The sequence below is a fragment of the Chlamydotis macqueenii genome, chromosome 20 (genome assembly GCF_036417535.1).
Source record: "Chlamydotis macqueenii isolate bChlMac1 chromosome 20, bChlMac1.mat, whole genome shotgun sequence".
Classification (NCBI taxonomy): domain Eukaryota; kingdom Metazoa; phylum Chordata; class Aves; order Otidiformes; family Otididae; genus Chlamydotis; species Chlamydotis macqueenii.
The window spans coordinates 3097808-3121732 of NC_141575.1; the positions used below are offsets into that span (position 1 = coordinate 3097808).

The 23925-nt window shown below is 52.3% G+C and overlaps 1 protein-coding gene across 2 annotated transcripts in view; it reads right to left on the reverse strand.

Moving 5' to 3' along the window:
• The window catches only part of NACC2 (NACC family member 2), a 77838-nt gene that overhangs the window by 49379 nt on the left and 4534 nt on the right, over positions 1-23925 (reverse strand). Inside the window, exon 1 of one of the 2 annotated variants that reach the window (XM_086764217.1) lies at positions 4329-4452. The exons of the other annotated variant lie outside the window; for it this stretch is intronic. The gene's annotated coding sequence lies outside the window, so the exon portion shown is untranslated. Of the gene's footprint in view, positions 1-4328; positions 4453-23925 lie in introns of those variants that run through there. 2 annotated transcript variants of the gene reach the window in all.

Sequence of the window (23925 nt, forward strand, 5' to 3'; positions counted from 1 at the left end):
GAAAAAATGCACTGAAATATTTGTCTTCATAGGAAATGAAACACAAAAATGTACTTGACATGCAAATTTAAAAAAAAAAAAAAAAGTCTAATGTCAGGACCTCTAAAAAGACTGAAGCCAAACTGCGACGCCTGTGAACAGCCCCGCGAACGCGTACAGCGCAGAACGCACGCCAAGTGCCATTTATCTTCGTGCTATCCCATCGAGCCGCGGGCTTTCGGGGGTCTCGGTCACCGCACCAAACAAATAATCGCTCTCGTCACCACCGGCCCCAACACCTCCTTCGGCGAGGAGCTCGGAGCAAGAGCCGGTGTCCTGCGCGGGCTGTAAATACCAGCCGCCCCCGCGTCCCTCAGTCCATTCCGCCCCAGCCGGATCTGGCAATGAGGAAGAGCGTGGTACCTCCAGCGGGCTGCAACCCCCTGCCAAGGAAAAGGAGGAAGCTCCGCACGCTCCTTCCATCACCCAGTGCTCTACGTGGCAGGCTCCGTCCCAGCAGTCCGGATTTTATTACCTCCGTCCCCGTTTAGGAGTAACCACATGACAAAAACAAGCGCAATCCCGCGCAGCGGAGCTCGCCCGGGGATTGCGTCTCCCTCCCTGGGATTGCGTCTCCCTCCCTGGGATCGCGGCATTTCAGCAAGTTGTCCCTTAACAGCGGCATTTGTGGATACAAAGCCTGTGAGATTTCATATATTCTTTTCAATTTCTGTTCTGCCTGCAAACATTTACTTAAAAACAAGTTGAACTTTAAAAAAAAAAAATAAACTGCTAATGAATCACAGTTCCTAGCAAATGAGCAATTGCAGTTGACACAATGAATTATGCCTGAAGCAAGCTGGGAAACATATTTTGCAAATGATCTCATCCACAGGCAAACCTGGCATGACACTTGATTTGCTAAAAAAGACACAAAGCCTGTCAAAATTCCTGTCACTTCGCAAACAAAGTCAGGTAGAGAAAACCAACAGCCTCACCCTCTTTTAAGCACGCTTCACCTATTTCTCAATCGCTCTGCAGCCTTGATTTAAGAAACAATTAAAAAACAACAACGACGAAAAAAAAAACCCAACCCACGCAACCCCCCTTCGAGGGGTGCCCATCCCAGGTGGGTGATGAAGGCTACGGGCTCCGCTTCCCGGGACGGAGAACAGACGGGCTGGGAGGCTGCGCTCCGGACGGCTCGGGCTCCATTTGAAGGCTAATTGCAGTGAGATCCAGCGCTCTCCCTGGCCATTAAGTGTGGCAGGGAACTCGCAATTCCGATTCATTTCCTCCAGCTGAATGCCTCTCTTTTATTTCTTTCATTTTATTTCTTTTGTGTTGGAAAAGAAGGGAAAAAAAAAATTAAAAAAAGCTATTAAGGCGCAGCCCCCCCTGCTCCTCAGCATCCTGAAAACTCTCCGGGACTGGTTCCTCCCGACCCGGCACAGCCCATCCCATTCTCCCACCTAAAAAGCTGCCTGGCTCAGAAAACCTGGGAAAATCCAAACTCGCGGCTGAAGCCTCCTTCTAACCCCATTTTGTCAGGCCTGGGTATTTTTAAACACAGGCACTGCACGGAGCAGAGCAAGAGCCCAGTCACATCGCCCTTCCGCAGGCTGTTTCTCCCCAGTCCAGGCTCCCCACAGCCACGTACCAGTTTAAGTCCCAGTACGTCAGTAAAACCAGCTCTCAGATCCAGCACAGCCCCGCGGAGCGCCGCGGCCCAACACGAGCCCTCCAGCAGGCCTGGCAGGGAAATTGCACTTTATAAGAAGACAAACTAAAATAAATATTTCCATTTTGAGGCGAGATGGTTGGCGTCGGGCAAGCACGGGCCAGGCTGGAGGTTTCTCCGAAGCAAACGCAGATCTCGCCGAGCCGAACGGGCTCCGGCACGAGATTTCTTGGCACGTCATCCCCGAGCGCCGACCGGCAGCGCCGCAAAGCCGCCTCCCGGCTTCTTGGGCTCGGGATGTGAACCAAACCCCAGCTCGTAGAGGCCCTGCCTGGACTTTACCGCCAGGCTCCTTCGGGTTCAAGGAGAGGAGAGATTTCTTTTCCAGATTCGCTAGCGGTAAGGATGCTCTACGCCTCCCGGAGCGGCAGCACAACCGCCCCGCGGTGACGCTGACCTGATGCCGGCACCCGCTGAGAGGAACCGAAATCTGCGCCCGCCAGCCCCGAATCCAAGGAAACTCCCGCAGGAACACACAGAGTTAGGGCTGGGGGAGCGAAAAGGCTTTTATAGCGCAAGAGGGCACTGAAAACATCGCTTCCAAAATAACAAGATAGAGCAGCAACGCACGCATCTTCTCTAAAGGCGTCCGTCTTCTCGGGACAAAAGGACTCTGGGAAAATCCCGAGGGGACCAAAACCAGCTCTGAGACAACCAAAGCCCCGGTGCCGGCAGCGAGCACACCGAGCGCTCCTGACGGCGCAGAAAAGTTCCCCGGGGGCTGGTTCCTCACCAGCGGCGAAGGCGTGGTCTGGCCCAAAGGGTGACCCCCGGGGAAGGGGGGGGCCAAGGCTGGGAACCAAAGGCGTTTTGGGGAACGCTGCCCTGGCTGAAATGCAAACGGCACGTTTGGCCCTGGGGGGCCCGTTCAAGCGCTGCAGAAAGCTCCCGCTTCTGCACCTACCGACCTCTGCCCCAACGGTCAGTATCATTCCGCAAGCCTTTGACGAATTTTAAGTTCTAGAAATCCATCCCCACCCTTCAGCATCCAAATATCACAGCTTTTCTCCCTGGAAGCCTTAACTGTAAGGCCTCTACAGGAGGGAAAACCCCAAACGCATGCAGTTCCAGCTACGGAAGGACATTTATTCTCAGGAGGAGCAGGACGAGATCCCTAATTATTTTATATTTGCTGCTTACTTCAGGTCTAACTGTTATTACCGCCGTTACCCACGCCTCCAGGTCACAGACTTCTTGTCCCAGGCTGGGCAAACAGCATCGACTCAGCTAACCAGGAAAGGCCCAGCTGTTTTATTTTTATTTAACAGCCGGCTACAGGCAAGGCGCGTAATTTGGGCTGAGCTGTGCTTGAGCACCGCGCTTTCGAGTGGGACCGGTTCTCTCAGCGCCCCCCCGCCCCCCCCCCCCACCCGGCACCGGGACCCCGCGGGGTTTGCATGGCTGCTGCCCGAGAGCGACGGCGGCACGGAGGGGCAGCGAGCGTTCCCCTTCGTTCGCCCATTTCACCTTCTCCTCCTGTTCGGTATTTCAGCCGGAGGAGGTAAACCGGCACGCCGGCCCCTCGGTTACGCGGGGCGCGAGGCAGGCGTTCGGCAGGCACGAAGCGCGTTGAGCTGCCCGCAACCTCGCAGACGCGTCCTGAAAGGAGGGAGGGGGTGGGAAAAAAAAAAAACACAAAAAAACCAACCAAAAAAAAAAAAAAAGGAAATATTCAAATTAACAACCCAGCGAGTAACGGAGACTTGGCGGGGAGCGAGCCCGCACTTTGCCGGCGGTGGGCGCAGGACGCGATGCGCTGCCGTGGCGGGATTTTCCTGCGGCGGGGAGGATGTTTGGAGAAGTCCTTGAGCGCAGCGAACGCACTCCAGCGACAGCGGGGCCGCGGACTGCAGCAGGCGGGGGAGCGCGCCCAACAAAAACCCAACGGCCGACCCCGATTTTTGCCCCCGCTTCGACGCCCGCGCCCCTGGCCCACAGACGGGCCTCGCGCTCGGGATGGGGGGCAAAGTCACCCGTCCCGCAGCGAAGCCCAACCGCCTCCGTGCCAGGAGGGCACCCAGCACCCCAACCGCCTGGGGACGGCTCCCCAGCTGCGAACGGAGGCGTTCGGCCGGGTTTTGGGGTATTTTTTTTTTTAAATATCTCCCCTTTCGCAGCGTTTGCCTCCCCTGGGAAAGTCCGAGCCTGCGTCTGCGCCGAGCCATTAAAACCAACCCGTCCGGCCGCAGGCAGCCCCCCCGGACGGTTTCTGCTGGCACCCCTTCGCACAGCCGGGCGAGACTCGAGAACGCAGCGGAATTAACCCGGTCCAGCCCCAGACCCCGCTTCCCACGGGGGGGGGCACACCCCGGGGTCACCCCTTCCCCTGCACCCCCAACACGCCCCTCCACCACCCCCCCAAATGCCCCCTCGCACCCTGGTTTGGCCAACCCCCCCCCCCCCGGTAACCGCAGTAATGGTTCTTGTTTAAAGGGGCGACCGGCTGCTTCCCCCCCCCGAAAAAGGGTGGGGGGGGCCGAGGCGCGCGCGGCAGGGCTTTCCCCGAGTTTTAATACCGGAGGGCGGGGGGGGGGGTGTGTGTGCAGTTATTAAAATATAGGGGGGTGCGGGGTGCCCCCCCCCCACAAACCCCGTTCCCGCCCCTCACCTGCGGGGCGCGGCCCCCCCGAGGCTGCCCTGGGCCTGGCGGCGGCGCGAGCCGCGGTGCGGCGGCAGGAAGTGGATCCGGCCGCTCCTCGCGCGGCCCCGGCCCGGCCCGGCCTGGCCTCGCCCAGCAGCGCCGGCAGCCGCCGCCGCAGAGTCCCGGAACCGGCCCGGCCCGGCCCGGCCCGCTGCAGGGCGGGGGGGGGCGGGGGGGGGGGGCGTGGGACCGGCCCCCGGGGCGGGGGAGTCGGGCGGGGCGGGCCGGCGGGGGGGGGGGGGTGTCCGTGCGCGGGTCCCACCTCCCGCCGCCGCCGCCGCCGCCCCCCCCGGGATGCCCCCGCCCGGGGAGGAGGGGCCGCGGGGGGAGGGACCCGCGCACGGACACCGGCGCGGTGCGGGCGCGGGGGCGGAGAGCGGAGCGCTATTGTCTGGTCTGGCTCGGCCCTGGCTGCTCTGAGTCGATTTTGTAATGTCATTTATTTATCGCGTTATTTATTTATTTTCGTTATTTTAAGTGATATTTATTTTCTTATTTTATTTATTTATTTATTTCATTTTATTTCCTTTTATTCTTTTATTGGTTTATGTTTCATGTTTAATTTCATTTTATTATTTTTTCTTTAATTTTTTTTCACTTTATATTTTATTTTTATTTTATAATTTTATTTCATTATTTAATTTTATTTTAGTTTTATTTCACTTTATTGTTTTAGGTTTCATTTCACCTTATTATTTCATTTTTATTTCTATTTTATTTTTCTTTCTTTTTTTACTTTTTAAAAATTATAATTTTAATTTTATTATTTTTATTTTTTATTTACCTTTATTATTTTTTTAATTTTATTATTTCTGTTTCATTTTTTAATTTTTATTCAACTTCATTATTTTAATCCTTTCTTTCATTATTCTATTCTCTCCTATTTTATTTTACTTTTTTTTTTTTTTGACTAGAACAGTCCCGGCAGAACCGCGGCCGTTGCAGCTGTTGGTCCTGCAAAGGATTACTGGTTCGCACCCTGGCTGCGTAACGCCGGCGCGTACGCCGAACTTGGCTGCGTGGGCACGGGGCATCGCTGCGTCCCCACCGCTGCGTCCCACGGGATCCCGCCGGGAATCGCCGCGTGCAGGAGCTGCCGTGCTCACGAGCGACCGAGCGAGCTGCAGGGTGGGACGGGGCGGCGGACGCCATTTGGGAGGTTTATGGAGTCCCAGAAGGGTTTGGGTGGGAAGGGACCTTCAAAGCCCACCCAGTCCAACCCCCCTGCCAGGAGCAGGGACATCTCCAACCAGATCAGGTTGCTCAGAGCCCCGTCCAACCTGGCCTGGAATGTTTCCAGGGATGGGGCATCCACCGCCTCTCTGGGCAACCTGGGGAAGGGAAGCCCTCGGGGGCACAGAGCTCCCATCCCCAGCAAAACCCAGGGGATTTGGGGTTTGACAGCCTCGCAGCCCGGGTTTTAGTGTCGGAGGAAGATGTCCCCGCAAAGCGAGACCTGCGCTGACCCGCGGCTCCGCAGACCTGGGCTAGAGCTGCGCCCGGCCTCCCGGCTGCCTCCAGCTCCACTCTTCCGCACCCTCTCCTGCCGCAAAAAGCCCCGTGAGCGTTACACAGAAAAGCAGTTATCCGAAGTGGGACTGAAATTTCCATTCCAAATTTCATCCCATAGCCTAGGGAAAAGAAAAAAAAAAAAAAAAAGGCCATTTTGCTTTCTTGCTTCTCTAAGCCCAAAATATTAAAATCAGCAAACCTATTTGCATGATTAAAGTGCGCAGTGTTAGCCCTGCATCGCCTAAATAAATTTCAAAGGAATAACAAAAACCTCTTTAAAGCACGAGCCTCTCTCTGTTTTGCATGCAAGATTGTGTCAGAACTTCTTTGAATCTGGAAGTTTCTTTTCTCTCACACTCTCGAACATTTATCATTTCGAGGCTGCCTTAAAAATCTGCAGCAAGATATCCCCGTATTTTAAAAATCAGCACTGGATGCCTAGAACTGCTCAAGGCTGAGGAATTTCATTAGCACTTGACACTTTAAAAAACAGTGTCAGGTCAGGACAAACACATTTTCTTTGCTGTGCAGATAAAATCGGGGTTTTTTTAGAAATGATGCATGAGAAATATTCCCGAACTGCCTCCTGAGACAGAGCCGCACTGCCCTCGGCGCCTGGTGCGCCCCGTCCCCTGCCTTGGTTTTCACGGAAGCTTCTCAGCAGGATGCTGCCAACGCTCCAGCACCTGCGCGGACACCCGCTCGCCCTTTCACAGAGGGAATCGGGCCAGTGGTGGCCCATTTGGCCACTTTCCCGGCGGAATGGAGCCGCTGAGCTTTATCCCAGCAGAAATACAGGAAACGCCTCCTGAAAGAGCTTCCCTCTCGCAGGAGATGCCCCAGGCTGGACCACCCCGACCACCTCCTGGGGGCCAATGTCCCTGAGGGGACCGCCAGCACCCCCTGTCCCTCCCCGAGGGACCCCAGCTCACGTCGGAGCATCCCCACGTTGCAGAGGACGCGGGGACGCGACACCAGCACCATCACCCCAGGGCACCTCGTTTACCGGCTACGTTTTTCCAGCGCGGCTCAGGCTCAGCGCTGGGATGCAAGCCGGCGGCTTGGATTTTGGAAGCCCCCTTTACCTCTCCAAGCTTCCCAGGAAATCCAGCCGCGTCCATAAGCTGCGAGGAAGGACAGGAAAACTCCTGTCCTTCCCCACATGCTTAAGCGGAAGGGAAAATCGGAGCTCCGTGAGTTGCCCGGGGCCTCCCCCGGCGCTGGGGGAGCAGAAAGTCGGCTAATGCTGCAGCCCGGAGAGCACCTTCCCCCCCTCCAGCCATGGACATTTTCAAAATGTTCTGTGGTGGAGAAAGAAACATTTCTTAAGTACCATTTGATGTCTCGGAATGGCTCCAGGGCTCGAGAAAACATGTTTATTTACCACTGCGCTGGTTTTAATGCAGAAGATTGGTTCAGCGAGTAGAGGAAACAAAATCGGCAACGTTTTCCATAATGCCCGCAAAGTGTTCTTGGGCTGATGAAAATATTTTCTTTCTTTCTCTCTCTTGCCTGCATTTTTTTTTTAATCTAGCATTTCAAATTGAAGAATGGCTTGGGGGCTGAAGAAATCACTCGATAAAACACCCAACATTTACATTCTTGCAGGAGAAAAGCTAACTTTTTTTTTTTTTTCCATCTGAGCAGTAGTTCAGTGAAGCAGAAGAAATAATCCTGCAGTATCCCACGTCGTTTTAACCCTTCCTGGCTGTGGATCTTAGTTAAACATTAGCCGTTCGCTGCAAAACTTTAGAGATTTTGTTCCTTCTCCAGATTTTGGGCTCTAAGGACACTGAAGATCCTTAAGATGGGCTTTGCATCTTCCTCTCCAGTCGCGTTTCTGAACGCCCGTGCGAGGGAGCCGGCCTGGCTGGGGACCAGACCCGCAGCCGTCGGGAGCCCGCGGCACAGCACCGCTGCACCGAGGCTCCGAGGAGACCAGTGAGCAGAGGACAAATTTATTTTGTGCAGAGACGCGACTTTCCAGCAAACCTGGTACCAAACAAGACCTGCAAGATCTTCCTGATCTTCCTGCCTCTGGACACGCGGCTGTGGGGACGGCCACCGACATGGCTGAGGGGTGCCACGGACCGGGCTGGGCTGCTCCCAGAATTTATGGCTCTGGGAATCATAGAATCAATGGTTTGGGTGGGAAGGGACTGTTCAAGGCCACCCAGTCCAACCCCCCTGCCAGGAGCAGGGACATCTCCAACCAGATCAGGTTGCTCAGAGCCCCGTCCAACCTGGCCTGGAATGTTTCCCGGAATCACCACGTACGCCCAGCGGAGCAGCTCCGGGCTGGAAGAGGGTGCTGGAAGAAATGCAAAGATTCAGAAGTTTGTCTAAGAGACTCCTTTTTCTGAAGCAAAATAAAATGTGTCAGAAACCCTTGTTTCCCTTCAGAAAACAGAGTTAAAGAGGAGAAATGACAACCTGCGCCCACCCTGAGGTTTTATCTCCTTAGTCTCTTGCTCCTCTGCTCCTCAACCACTTTGTGGAGTTTTCATTTCACTTCCCGCTCCGGAATGACACTCAGCTCCCATTAGGGAGCCTTGCTGGCACGTATTTCACTGGGAAAGCTTTAACCCTGCCGCCGTAAATCTCTCCTGGGTCACGGGGGGTCTCATTCCAGCCCAGCAATGTTTTCATGCCAGCCCCGCAGAGATCTCCCGGGAGGCCCAGGGCTCAGAACTGGCATTCTGACGGTGTCCAAGCTCCCGAACCAGACCACGACCCCGGGAGAGAACTGCCATGGCAGCCCACTTGCAACACCAGTAACGGCGATTGCCAGGCGCCGTCAGCCGTGAGGGGGCGATGGACGGCGTATCCGCCACACCCTCCTGTCACCCGTCGCGCTTGAGGAGGGCCGGGCGCTAGCGCTGCATTTTGGGACAAGCCCCGGAACCCTTTGCTGAGCTAAAACTGCAGGGCCCGGCGAGACAATTTCTTACCCAAGAAAGCCCTGTGTTTGTTGTCTTTGGTGGCTGTTCAGCTCAGTTATTTTTTCTCCCCTGGGTATTCTCCTTGCCAGCTTTGAACGCCGTGTGACAGCCCCAGCTACCCCAACCCTCCGTCTGCTCCAGCCCATGTAATGCCGGCCAAAAAACAGGAAACACGGCGCGCAGGCTCTGCCACCTCACCCCTCCGGGCAGGGCTTTCCCACATCGGCATCCCCAGTAACACGATGAAGTCACCCGGGGGACAAGACGCTGCTCAGAGTGAGCCCCTGTGACGGAATCGGATGTTAGAGTTATTATTTTTTATAAATGAAGCCAATAAAGTTCTGAGTTCTTCACATTAAGCATCTACGCAAGGCTCGGGCATCGCCCTACGCCGCGCCCTTGACGCGGTGCAGCCGGGCTCATTTGGTTTACATTAAAACAATTAGGAACAAGTTAACACAAACACTAACGAGGGTGTCTCCAAGGTGGCCGCATTGTCCTGACTAAACTGGCACAAGGTCGTGTGCGGAAATGCTCCACTCGTCAGGAAGCACAGAAATCCTCCAGGTCTTGTGGTGAGAATCGCTCCAGAAGAGCGAGGCACCGCGTGCTTCCAGCCGGGCCTCCCGCGAGGCGAGAGCCGGACGATAACAAACAGAACGTGGCGTTGGCCTGTTTCAGTGGTGATTTATTACCCAACGGCACGGCGGCTGTGCAAGCAGGAAAAGAGACAACGCGGTCCCGGGAGGCGCTTCCACGCGGGCTGTTAATTCCCACGCAGCGGCTGGACGCCCCGGCTCAGCTGAAGGCGCTGGGTCCGGTGCTGGGGGCTCCTGACCGCCCTGGACTCAGACCACAGGCTTTTTTCCCCAGGAGCAGCATTAAAATAAAACTTTCCGGAAAATACCTACTTTCACCTTAAAGACTCAACGTGCGGGTGGACAGAACCTCTTCTTGAAAATGATCTTGATAGTTAATCGCCTTTACAGCTCAGAAATGGCATTTAACTCGAACTGGCACGACTCACAGGGCTCTACAAGCCCTTCTCTGGCCTCTTCAAGGTCTGACCACGACTTCTGCTCCTGCCCGCACCACCTTTCACTCGGCTGCGTGAGAACACGACTCGTTAGCGCGGGAACTACCGTACCAAGCAACCTGGGTGGCTGGGAGGACTCCGGTCAGGACCAGCCCCTGCTGCGGGGCGATGCATCTGAGGAGACATCCCCTGCAGATACAGTATGTCTCTTTTTTTTTTTTTTTTTTGATACAACCATCACTTTTTCAAAGTCTTTCTTGGATAATAATATTAATTCATTTAAAGTGGACCACTGAGTTGACCACTAAGCAAATAAATGGTGTTCAGCCTCTCCCTACGGATTCCCTTCCACCCCTCACCATTTTGCCATTCAGAGGCACAGAAACACAAGCGAGATGCCTTAAATCAGGGAGCTCAGGTCACTTTTGGAAGAGCAGATAACTCTGGCCAGGTGGAAAGAGGAGCGGGTGGCTGTGTGTCTGCTCTGCGGGAGACAGCGCTGCCCTCAACGAGAGCGTGAAAGTACCTGAGATGATGGCAGGCATTTAATTTTTCTAAGCTAAGCGTGTCAACGAGAGACTGGCACAATCAGTTTGTGTTTCCCCGTCCTTTCTGTAGCAGAACATTTTGGTGTGAAGCGGCTGTGATGGGACTGATGCAGCGAGTCACCGTTGTCAGAGCCGTGATCCATGAGCCGATGCTGCAGCGCGGGAGGTGGACGCAGGCAACCTTGCCTCCCCGCTCCTCCTCTGCTGGGAACCTGGGACCCGGCGTCACCGGCAAACGCTGCTGGGATGGGGCTCTGTCACCACTGGAAATGGGATAATACCAGCGCTAACACCCACTGAGGATCTTAAACCAGCAGACCTGGGCTCCTGTCTTCTCCAGCGACGGCTCCCTGCAGCTCTGGGCTTGACCCAGATGCCTCCTGAAGTATTGCTGCTGGACATGAGATAGTCTGGATTTTAATTCTGAGTGATCGAGGTGATCTTCTGAATGATTAAGCGATAACTTAATTCATGGTATGAATTTTAATGTCTTATGACTGTGAAATTTCCTAAGTATTTACCTTCAACACACTGTGAGAAAGCCCTGAGAAAACAGCGCCTGACTGTCAGCTCCGCTCCCACCTCCTCTGCCCACTCAGCCCAGCCTCTGCTGGGAGAGGAGAGGATGGGAACTGGGAAGTGCTCAGCAGATTCCAGCATCAGGCTCTGCCTTCCAGCAGCAAGACACGCGGGGCAGGGAAACGACGAGTGGGAGATGCCCTACATCTGCCATCACACAGGCAGAGGATGCTTCGCAGGGGCCGGCAAGGTGCAAGCAACAACAAAATGTGACACGACCCCCAAATACTCAGAAAAACAAGAGGAGCCAGGTATTTGCCTGCTGGCTGCATCCCACAGCCGCTCCCCAAGCCCGCTGCCCCTCCAGAGCTGCCGGCGGCACCACCGCCGCGCCGTACCCGACCCCCGCACCGTCAAACCAGGAGCATCCAACGCAACGCAGAAGAGACTTTGAGGAGGGAATTGTGTCCGGATTTTCAGGGTTTTTTCTGTGAAGGTGGCACGCCATGACCCAGTGAGAACGGCTCCAGCAGCCCTGAGTCCCATCGGAAATCACATTTTAATTCTCCTTTCTGCTCCGGAGGAGCCTCTCACTGCTCCGCTTGCTGCCGGGGCTGGACTCCTGCAAGACCCACTGAGTACACGCAGCGGCCCCCGCAGCACCGCGGACGCGGCCCGGAGCTCGCGCTGCTCTCAGCAGAACAAAATTGATGGCTGACTGTCAGTTCCAAGCAAGGTTTTGCTCATTTTTTTTTAAACTCTGGCTATTTTTGTATCTCTTTTGGCAGAAATCAGGAGGGGAAAAAAAGAAAAAATAAAAAATCTTTGCGTTTGATGCCTCCCCCTGCTACAAAGGGAAAATGTAAATTTCTTTGGGTGACAATCTTGCCTATTAAAGTGATTTTAGAAAATATGTCTAGTTACAATCAAACCAACTTCTCCCCAGGATAAATGCTCCACGTCATTTGTTCTGCAGGGCTGATGGAGGATTTTAATACGGCAGCTACGGCAAAAAGCAGATCCTGAAGACGACCTCTTTTATAAGGTTGGTGCGTTGCACACAAAAGATTTCCAAAGCGGCTCCTGCTGCTGAATTCAAGCCAAAACTCTTCACGTTTCCCACAAAACCAGAGCGTGATCTTATCACCGGAGCCACAGTCAAAGCCCGTGCATTGGCACAGCTCCTTTGCTTTGTTGAGAAAGTCTCGATTCGAGAAAATTTAGAGTAATAATGATCCCTCCCGAAGCGCAGTGTGACTCTTTATTATTTTGTATTTGCCCTGGTAGCTCCACCACTAAAAATGGGGAGGACAACCCAAGAAAAGCCACCACTTCACCTCCCTCAGGACAATGCCCTAAGCGATGAGAAAGAGCTTTGCCAGCCAAAGATCTATTGGAAAGAAGATTTCAGCCAATTAATTTCCCAGGTTTCCCACAACAGTGATGAGAGCTTTTGTTTCCCATTGTTGTAAGACAGATTTCTACTCCGCTCTCCATCAGGAGCTCTGCAGCGGTGTGACGTCCCGCGCGGCCCCCAGGTTCATCCATCCTCGTGGGACGTCTCGTACCTGCTCCGAGGTGCTCCCCGCTCCGGCTGGGCTCGCTGGCGCCAGGCAGGAGGAGGAACTGGAGCACCAGTTAATGCACACAGAAGCATGGAAAAAAACCTACCGTGATTTACCCACCCGGAGTTCAATAAACATTAGATCTGATGGCATTCGTCGTTTTTTCATAGCATGCTCGATTACCGCTTCAGTTATTGCTCAAATGACATCATTCCTGGCACGGGAATTGATTGATTTTTAATGAATATTCATATGGCATTTCAGCCAGGAGTAGGCATTAATATTCTAAGAAAGAAGAATGAAACGTACATCCTAATTTAATGAATGATTGTAAATATGTATCTGATGGATAATGTGACGATGAGCATTTAAAAAGGCATCCATAGTCACCTCGGCTGCTTTTCTTGGGAACAAAGGGGCAACCGGGATGCAGGGAGGGCAAACGGGGCGAGGGAAGAGGTGGGACGGGGTCACGGCGTCAGGGTGCTCCTGCCCAGCTTGTCACGACCCAGATCTGTCGCTCAGGTTGGGATTCTGCACCCAGCCCAGCACGCATCTTAAATGCCCTGAGATAAATACTTTAATTATTGGTATTAAATTGATCACGCTTACCGACCCCAGGTGATAGCGGGGCTGTGATGCGGGAAGCACTGCCAAGCACCGAGCTGCGATGCTCTCCACGACAAGGCGGGAGATGAACAAGGGAGACAGGAGAGAGCACCCATCCCTTCCGTGCCCGTCGGGCACCCATCCTGTCCCCCTGCTGCCGTCCCACCCCGCGATCCCGGCGGCTTGGTGGAGCTGGTCCTGCCGAGGCGGGCAGGTAGAGCGCGGCTCCATCCTCCGCGGAGCTCTGTCATGTTCAATACCCGTCACCGCGTTAGGGATTCACGGCTCGCGGTCCCCGAATACACATACATTTGTCAGACACTCTTAAGATGCCTCCCCGTTCCCAGCACTGATCCTTTGTGAAGGCAACAGTTGTAGCGCTTAAACGGCGACAACGGGCTCGGTTCTTCCCCCTTTGTGCCAGCCCCAGCTCTGGAAAGTGCTAAAAACACCGGCTCAGAGCCTCGCTGCTCAGAGCCTCTTAAACGGGCGTTTAATTTTACGGTGTGTTCGGTCCCGAGGGGAGAGCACACACCTGAAGCATCTTCTGGAAGCAGGGCTTAAATCAGGGCACGGCAATTCGAGTCAGCGAGGTGACAGGCAAGGAAGGCTATTTATACCCAGCGGCTTTCCATTGTGCAAGGGAGAGAACAGGCCCTTCTGCTGACAAAGCAGAAACACGCCTCGTCCCCACGTGAAACGCAAAAAGTAATACCCGAAATTCACTGCGTCCTCTGCAGAATCGCAGCCAGCGCCGCTCGGAAGCCTCCCCTGTACCCAGCCCGCGGAGCAGGGATCCCAGCGGGTACTGAATGCTTTTTCCTTTCCCTCTCCAACCAAATGAACCACTTGCTATTCCTCTTTGCAGCTGGCAGGGGAAAAAAAAAAAAAGACACCTTTGCAGGCCAGCTCCTGCAACTCCGACATAAGAGAAGAGCCAAGGAAAAGGGCTCTGCTCTGCCCAGCGCCCGGGAAAAGCAGCCCTGCAGCCAGGGCTCTCGTTTGCGCATCAGGACGCGTGGGACCGAGTTTGCCGATAAAAATATATACAAAGTTATGCTTGGTATGGAACAAGCAGGCAGTAGCTGCTGAAGGCTTCACAACATCCTGCTTTTGGCCTGCCTCCAAAATACCAAAACAAAACAAAACTCACTTGGCATCTCTGCAGATGGAAGCAAGTTTTCTTTTTGCAGCAATTGCTGAACAAACGCTTCGATGCTGTGCCGCCGCCCCCGCCCCTGCTTTCTCCCCCGAATCACGCGCTGGAAGGATGCAAAAGATGTCCAAGGTCACGGGCAGGCTGTGAGCAAACCCGGCCGCTGCCCGCCTCTGCCCTCTGCGGTTTCACCGCACCAACCGCCACGGAGCACGAGCTGAGGGCGATGGGTGCCTCTGCCCAGCGGGAGCCATCGCAGCGGGGTGGTTTCTCACCTCTTCTTATGCTGGGGGCTTTGGGACCTCCCCAGGGAGGTGCAACGTCCACACCTGGGCTGAACCGAGCCCCTCGTGCTTGCCGTTCACCAAGGAAAAGCAACCCCATCTCCTCCTCATGGCCCCATCCACACGCTGCTCTCAAAGGCACCGAGTGTTTCCACACAAGCAGGGAAGCACGGCAGCAACGTGGGAGCTACCACGGCAGCAAAGTCCAGCTGGGAAAAAACCCCAGCAGCGGCCTGAAATGAGTGGGACTTCAGGATCTGGCCTCATATTTCTTGCGCTACACACCGACACAAGGCAACTACATCTTCCGTATGTACGCACATTGCAACTTGACCTTATGAGCATCGCTTTCAAATGTTTTATTTATCTTCCCAGGAACAGGCAGTTTTGTTTGAGAAGAACACAAGGTGAAATCCTGACCCCGCTGAAAGCACTGAGAGTTTGCCATTGACTCCAGCAGAACTAGATGTTCACCCAGAGCCTTGGTCTTCACTTCAGTTCTTTGATGATGCTTGATGCTTTAAAGGAAGAGACCAAAAATCCTACAGCCCTTTCATGCGTGCCTGTAATTCCCAAAGAATGGAAAAAGCAGCATCAGTCCCTTCCCGCCGTCTCCCGTAAGCGGTTACGGCCCTTGAGGTGTGAAATTTGCTTGCCCTTATTGTAGCACATTGCTATCACGTCGTTACTGATCATAAAAATTACCCTGTGTTTTCTCAGAACCAGGCGCCGCGTTCATCCCTTCCTGCAGGCATTCGCAACGTGTGAATACAGGCAGAATTTAAACAAACAGCCTCTGTGGAAACCACCCCCCTGCTACTGCAAGGAGAAGGGTGCTCCCCTGGACTTGGACAGCCAGATTTCAGAAATACATGTATTTCTGTGATTTTTTTTTTTACCTGGCCAGGGCTGCGAAGCCCTAACAGCAGCCCCCTAAGCACAACAACGGCCCCTTTGCAAGCAAGCCTTTCCGCGCACCCCGAGGAGCTCTCTTTGTACAGTGTCTTAACCAGTACATAGAAATGCTTTCAGTGAAATGCTGCCTTCTTCTGTTTATTTGTCACAACTGATGCTCTGGTGAACAGTAAATAGGAAATTTCTTGGCAGATCAGGACTGCCAGCTTGGTTCGTTAGGAAAGGCTGGAGCACAAGGGAACTGTGTGCAGGTCCCCGGTGCGACTGGCGCTGGACCCTCAGTCCTTGAAGCTCAGCAAGTTGTACCAATCCTGAAGGCACATAAATCTCTCCCAAACTGAACCTGGCAAAGCAGAGACAGCACGCTAGCCTAATTCTTAGCAACAAGGACTGAGTTATTAAAAGGACACGGGCTGACTAAGTATTTGTATGCACGAGAAAAATTCACCATCGGTTTTAAACCTCACGTTTAAAATTCGGTTCGTTTTGGCCGTGCGTACCGCTCCCCGCTCGCCTGCCGCACTCCCAGCCCCGCTGCATTGCACAACGCCGGGTGTCACGTTTGCCACCGGACAGCCTGCAGTCAGCCTCACACGGAAAAGGAGGAAGCAACAGTGCCCACACTGCACATACTGCAAGCAAACGCGTTTCCAACACACTATTAAGCAGTGTTCATTTGAAGTTTAAATTAACAAAACAAAAAAAAAAAAAAGAAAATCTTGGAAGAATTTTTCTTGGCTTGGAGCTTTGTATGAAATCCAGATTTTAAGTGAAATGTGCCCAGGCAGCCAGGCTGCACACAGCGAAGCGGTGTCTCAGGCTCCGATGGATGAAGCAGGGATCCGAGTCCTCCCTGGCTCCTGCCTGGGACGCTGCCGGGCTCCGCCAACGCCCGCCCCAGCCCAAAGGCCTTCGCCCAGCCGCAGGCTGCCCCATCGCCTCCCCAGTCCCTCTCCCTGGCTGGGGTTGGCTTTGGGCCCGAATCGCAGGGGGCATTCGGGTCAGCCCTGCGCTGGCCCAGCCGGGCTGGCCGGGTACCGGGGTCCCCGCACCCAGGGGTGCCGGCAGGAGACTTGCCGGGACGCGGTGGCTCTGTGTGAAACGGCTCCTTTGTGCCGGGCGGGCGCAGCACACAGCAGCAATTGTTCCTTCGAGGTTGGCGTGGACCAGGCCGCTGTCCCTCGGTGGCTTCAGACACCCTTGATGTCAGAATAAACGAACAGGCATCATTAAAGTAACCGCATCAGGCTTTTAAAATACATACCGCTCTAATTGATTTTTTAAACCATTGCTCATTTTTAGAGGCAGGGAGATAAGACTCCTCTGAAAAAAAAAAAAAAAAAAAAAAAGCTCTTTGCCCATCTAAATTCTCCCCATTACTGAGCAAATGGTTTGCAACAACAAATTTATTCCGCAGCGTCTCCTGTGCTCTTTTTTGTTTGAAAAAGCCACAAACAGATTGTGATTCTCTCTAACGGATTCACCATCTGGGAAATTTTTCATGCAACTCCTTTCCTCACTGGGAGCAAGTTACTCAGAGGGGAATTCCCAGCAGAGAGCAGACTCTGAAGGGATGGGTGGTTCATTTAATTAGCATGCATAATCTTGACGGCCTTACTCAGGCAAAACTCTCACCAGGGCCAATGGGAGATCTTTTTTTTTATTTTTTTTTTAAAGAACCAGCCAAGGACTTTGGTATTTGTCTCTTGGTGTTACACACAGTATTTTCCATGCAGGGGAAAGTTGGCTTTTGGATGTACTAGAGACTCTGATTTACTACAGGCTTGCGCACCCGAGGTCAAGATGCGGCCCCTCCAGCCTCCGTCACGGGGCTGAGCGCTGGCAGGAGCGCAGGCAGCGGCACGGCTCCCTTTCGCACACTCACCCGGCTGGGGGAACATCGCACGGGTCCCTGCAGCAGCGCCCTGTGGGGCGGAGGGCAGCGGGGGAAGAGGCTCTCCAAAACCCGACATCAGCGCAGAGCAGCGTCGCGTTTACACAGCCCTTGCGCAAGCTATGCGGTCTTCCCCTCCCCCCACCAGCAGATGAATTTATGGCTTGAGAAAGAGGTGGGAGATGCAGGGATGCTCCTTTCATCTACCTGCGCTCAAAGCTATTCCCACCATAAATCAGCACGCGGAGGAGCCTTGAAGCGCAACACACACACTCTTGGTTTCGAGCCACCCTAGCGAGGAGCTCAGAGCAGACCCGGGAGCCCAGCTCTGCTCCCACCTAAGCGGAGTTTTGATAGCTGCACAAGAAGATCCTACATGAAACAATTTTCACTGGCTCATTACTGGACAAAACTTCGCCTTGAACTGACATTTTCTGGGCATGAGGCTGCTTTGAAGCAGGAAGACAAAATTAGTGCAGAGAGCTGGCAGGTGAAGAAATGAGATGGGTTTGGGTTTTTTTTTCCCCTCAGCAGCAGAGTTGTCCAGGAGCTATGGAAACCTTGTTTGGCTAAATAAAAACGCAAAAAAAAAAAAAGATAACAAGGCTTCATATTTTCCAGCAACATCTTCCCTGGAACAGCGTGCTATCCGTGTGTGCTCACAGCTCCAGAATAGCCAAAGCTGGTCCTGGAAGTAAACGGGCCCTGTTATTTTCCACAACCAGTGGAAATGTCTCCTACCTCCCCAGGAGGGAAAGAAACAAAATCAGTGACTTACGAGAATCCTGGGAAGGATTACGACGAGATTTCAGCCAGGTAAGGCCTTTTAGGGAAAGGGGCTGGGCTCTTCTCCAGTCCGCTCCCAGTGCCGTTTTGAGGCTCACACGTGTAGCCTGGGTCAGAGCCTGCCCCCAGCTTGCTTCTATGGAAAACGGCAATCCTGGCCCTAGAGCTGCACAGGCACAGGCAAAAAGCTCGGCTTTTGGAGCACACCCTGGGAGGTAGCCGAGTTTGCTGGCGCAGCGCCTGCCTTTGAGGAACCCCGGGGCCGTTCCCTGGGGACCCCTCGGGCTGGGTCACTGGGGCATTTGGCTTCCCAGTGCCCCGGCGGGAAGGGCACCCGTACCACGAGGTGCCCAGGGCAGAAGCTCACTCTAGGAAGAACTGGGCAAACAAGATCTTCCCCAGGCGACGGCAAAGGCTCCCGAGATGTATTTAAACATAACATCAACAACAGAAAAGGCACATTTGTATAGCACGTTCCTGTGACCGTCATCGAGAGTGACACCCCACAGCACGCAAACGCTGCCGTCGGCCACTGCGCCGATAGCCCAGCCACATGTGTGAGCTTTGCTTAGGGTCTCCTATGTAATACCAAAACCGAAAAGATATCCACCCTTGCCCAAACCACTCTCTCTTTTGGAAAATTCCTTCTCCTTTCTTTCAAGTCCTGCACTGGGACTCTTCAGCTGTTAAGCTGGGATAACAGAAAGGAGCATCTCATACACGCACGGGGATGCGGGCTGCTCTATCCATGCAAACATTTCTCCAAGTTGGTCCGCAACGGTCCTCTCCGTGCTGGTCCTCTCAAGCCTGTGCCTCTGCTGGCTCCAGCCTTGCCAGTCACTGGAGAACAAATCTTGTCCAGCATTTATTTTAGGATTTTGTGCTGCAGCACATCACTGTAGCACTTCCCACATAAGAACGATAGGAATTGTGAAGTCCATCATAGTAGGAATATTCCTCTTTATTCACATAGTAATTATCACAACCATGTCCTGGAACAACTCAGCTCTGCACTGCAAGCTCTGCCCCATGCAAGGAAGGGAGGAAAGACAGCACCTTCTAGGCTTTAAGTCATGTGCACCTCCATACGAAGCAACAGCTCCTTCAAATCCCTCACGTGCCCATGGTGGAGATACAGCCTGCTCACTAGAGCCAAAGCCTGGGAGCTAGAGGGCTGTGCTGCACTGCTGACTCTCCTCATGAGTCATTGTTGGATGACCCTTCAAGGAGGTAAGAAGGGGCGTTTTACCCAACTCTCAGTGAGGCATAACCACAGAGGGCCTGGTTCTCCTCCACCACGTGCTCGCTCTGACTATTTGCACCAGTGCGGAGGAAGAGGGTCCAGGACATCCCCACATCAGGACAATACCAGCAGCATGAGACAAAATTCTTCCTTTTTCTTCACAAGCAATCAATCCATCAACATCTTAAAAAACTAAGTTTAACGTAGGTGGCATGTTTCATACAGAATTTAACAGGCACCCAAAATATCAGCTGGTGCCATGTTCTGAAGAGTTAACAAGGTGAAACTCCAACGCTCCCGTCTCATTCATACCTTCACAGGCTCAGCAAGAGGTCAAGGCAACTTTGCCACCGCACGTACCGTCATCCCTGGTCTTACATCTGTGCAACGCAGCCGGAGCCTTTCTGCCACCCAAACACCTGGAAAGCTCTGGAGCGAGCAGGACTCACGGAGGAAGCTCTCCGAAGGGGCTGACATGGGTCTGGGATGGACACACTCTCCCAAATCAGTATTTCTAGTATTTTTCCTAATTACTTGAGGCAATTTTTAACCCAGTAAATAGAATAGCAATATTTAAAGTCCAAACATGGAAAGAAAAAAAAAAAAAACAAAAGACAGAGAAAAAGCCAGCTGCTCTTGCTGTTCAGGATGGAGTCGGCATGAAGGAATGCTGAAATGAAAATTTCAAAAGATTTTTAGAGTTACAGACATCTATATAGTAAGAAGGGAAGACTTAATGTGTTTTGGAGCCTGACTCATCCCTCCCAGCATGGATGAATTTGGAAAGGGTGAAAAAATCCAAAAGAATATGAACTTCCCCAAAGGTGCACAGTTTGCCAGTACCTGCCCAACATGAAATATTTCTGGCAAATATCATTATAAGCCACTTGTTCAACTCCTGAAAAGCAGAAAGTTTAGCTTCCCCTGTTTCCTTACTGCTATTCTACGAAGTTTCGTTTCCCTCCCTCCATTAAAAAGGGCAGGTTTTTCCAAATAAAACAGGGAAAACCCCCCCACCCAGCTTATTCTTGGCATATACTTAATGTGACATTTACTCTCCCTCTTTCTCCCTCCCTCAGCTGTCGCTTGGCTCCCCGTGAGCTTGTAAGAAACTTTCAGAATCTCAGCTCCTTGAGAAAAAAATATTTTGGCAAAGTAATCCTAAACGCTTTTTAAAAAATCTCAAATCTAAAAACACTGAATTTAAATTCTGAACCACTACCAAGATCTTACTTATTCTGCAATCTCCTGGGGATGTTGCGAGGTTTAATTAGCTCCAGTTGGAAAATGCTTTGAAGAGAAAAAGTGCCATAAAGGTGCCAAAGACTGCTCCACTCATGTAGATCTAAAATGTTTAAATTATTCCATCATAAAACAAATCATTTGGAAATTAATTCCTCTTCCTTGCCAGCACGACTTCAAAGGGACCTCACTTCCCTCTCTACCCTGGTAGGATCCCACCAGCAGAGCTGGTTGCAAGGTGTCCAAGCGCTGGTAATGCCCAAAGAGTATTTTGAACTCCGTAGCACCTTTGAGACCTCTTTCTCAATTATTTGATCTTGGAATTGCCTATCTCTGTGTGCAGACTTGAGAGCATTCCGACAGTAGGTGGAAGAAGAACGGGGAGTCACTTCCCACTGTCTTCCAAGCAACCCAGCCCCAAGGGTCTCTCGAGGAACATGTGGGCACTTGGCAAACGTTCCCACTTGGTGATCTGATAAGGACGAGTACCTTTTCCTGGGTAAGCACTATTGAGCCTGGACGTGGAGAGCTGATGGGAAGCCTGTGCAGTAAAGCAATGAACCGCAACACAGAAGCCCTTGTTTGTTCAACCGCCACTGCAGGAGTGTCGCAGAGCGGATTTGGACTGCTTAAACAACCACCGCCAAAGGCAGCAGCACAAGTGGTTTTATGGAAGTAAGATGTTGTAAAATCGAGGCTTAACAAAGTCCGATGGCAAGGTTCAATCTATTGCTTACTGCACAGAGGATATGATAATGATTCAAAGTTACCAATACAAGCTCTTAACGGCCTGCGATACAAGGTTACGCAAAATATCAGTCACTTACCAAAGATCCGCAGTTGGAAAGGCATCTCTCAACCCCAAGGAACAACCTTGAGGTGTCCCAACTCAAGAGATCACCTCCACGCAGCCGGCTGCTTAGCAGGGAGAGCTCAAAAGCAGCTCCCTCAGGCTCTCATATTTATGGAATAAAGCGGTTGGCTCATAGTCAAATTGTGTGCGATGGAAAAGGTAAGTATGAGACTTCCTGTACCCACAACCTCCTTTGTTCCTTCACCAAATTAGTCTTGGAAGAACCACCTGCTATTCATGTGTTAATCGCATGCTTGGTGTTCCGGTTTCCAAGCTCATACACATCAAAGCTCACCGTGTCACCCTGCTCCCGAGTGGGTTTTCAAAGAACAGGTTGGAACTAGAGAAGTTCACGACCTGGTCACAGCCTAGACCCCTCCTTCGGAGCTGGAACCAAACAGCCACAGATTTGGTCGAGCAGTTGAGTGTATCTGTCACAAAGAGCACCCACCAGCTGAAGCAGGCATGGGTGGGAAGCGCAGCAGCGCCCACATTTACACCAAATCACCCTTTTACTCCTTGTTTTAAGGAGTGCTGAAATACAGCCGCTCCAAGGTGAAACAAGGTCCTACCACCCAACCTCCAACCACTCTCCACGCTGCGCCCCTGTGAAGGGCGAGCTGCTCTCGGCTGCGCCTCGCTGGGGTCCCGGCTGCTCTCTCGGCTCACGCCAGAGCTGTTTGCTGGCCATCTGTAACACAGAAATTCTTGAGCACAGCCACCCCGGGAGTCCTGCAGTCTGCACACCAGAGCTGCCATGCCGCAGGCTGACAGCTGTACTGGGGAGGAAAGCACTGGGCTGGGAATTACTGGGAATTCCCTCTGGCCACAGAGCAAGCTGTAGCTCAGACCTGCAGGACACTGAGGACCTGCAGTCCAGAGAGCGATCCCAGAACAAAGCTCTGCGGAGCTCTACAGCTGGGAAGAAAACTTCCAGACACCGGTTTGCGACATATGCTGACACTACATCTTTCCTGCAGAAACAGCCTTTGGCTCTCGCGGGGCTAATCTAAAGTTCACACTGCTACAGCCCTTTATTTATTCAGCTCTGCGTGTTCGCTCTGCGTTATCTGTAACACTCCATAATGAGACAATTTCTGCGTTTACTTTAGCTTTGGGCTTCAGACAGAAGCTTGGCTATTTTGCATCTATAAGCCTACAAGTCAAAGGATGTCGGCAAAAGACTGCAAGACTCGCAAGCTGAAATACGAAGTATCCTTCCTGGTGTGCAAACCAGCTTTGTTCTCAACCACGTTCGTACCTCAGACCAAAGAGACCATAAAAGAACAGTCACGTATTTCCAGTCTTGCTTATTCCGTAATGATCGACTCCAGTGATTTCAGGGGAGGAAAAAAAGAATCTCCATCGTTTTTACCAACTGTTTTTTAAACAGTTCTTTAAAGAACACAAGGTAAAGAGCAATATTCCATTATAAGGAAAAACAAACAAAACCAGACTAAAAATAAACGTTAAGCCAGCTTTTGGACTGGAGAGTTACTTGACTGACTGGAGAGGATGCGTCAGAGATCTTAGATCAAAACCAGTAAAGCTGAGCTCTCTGAGCTCAAACCCTTCTTGAGCTGCTAGTAAAGCTCTCCAGTGACCCCACTCTGACGGTTGCAGAGGTAGGAGAGAGAATGTTTTCTGTCACTGCAGAGAATGATTATTGTCATTTCGGATTGTACTCTGCTTTCAGTCTCTCCCAGTTAACAGTCTCACCTCACCACACTCCGTAAGACAGAAGCACCTCTGTGAGAAAACTCGAACTGATCAGGGAAAGGTAGAACCAAATGTCAAGACCTAAACATTAACAACCACTGCAACCGGTTCCCCTTCACCACTGCAAAATGGTAACATATGTGCCGTGACTGGGAATTCCAAAAGCACGTGATACCAAACCCTGCTCCCAGCGCTCCCGTGGATTTGTTCCGTCAGGGTAGGAGTCATTACTCAGCACCAACTGCCGGAAAAGGACAAAGCCATTCAAAGGTAGGTAATTATATTAAAGTGAACAGAACAGTACACTGGGTCAAAAGCATGTCTTGCACAAGTTTAAAAACAAAACAGAAAAAAAAAAAAACCAACCCAAACCCCTACGCTCTGTTGAATTTGGCCCCATATTCTTAGTGGGGAATATGCAAACTACACACAGAGAGGATAACACTGGTCAAGTAGGGTACATACAACACTCCTGAGACACTAAGGAACGTTTTTAGAAAACGGGTGAAGATGGATTGAGCGTGGGGTGCAAAACTGTCTGGCTTCTGTCCTCCAGACAACAGCAGCAAGGTGGGCTCCTGTGGACTAGAAGGAATTTGTATTAACTCGCACTGTGCAAAGGAAAAACCCCCAATCGAGTGTTGCACTTCGATAATCAAAACGGCACCTCAACCCTCAAAAAGATACAAATTCCAGAGACAAGTACCTCAATTTATCAATAAAAAGTAGCACTGATAAATA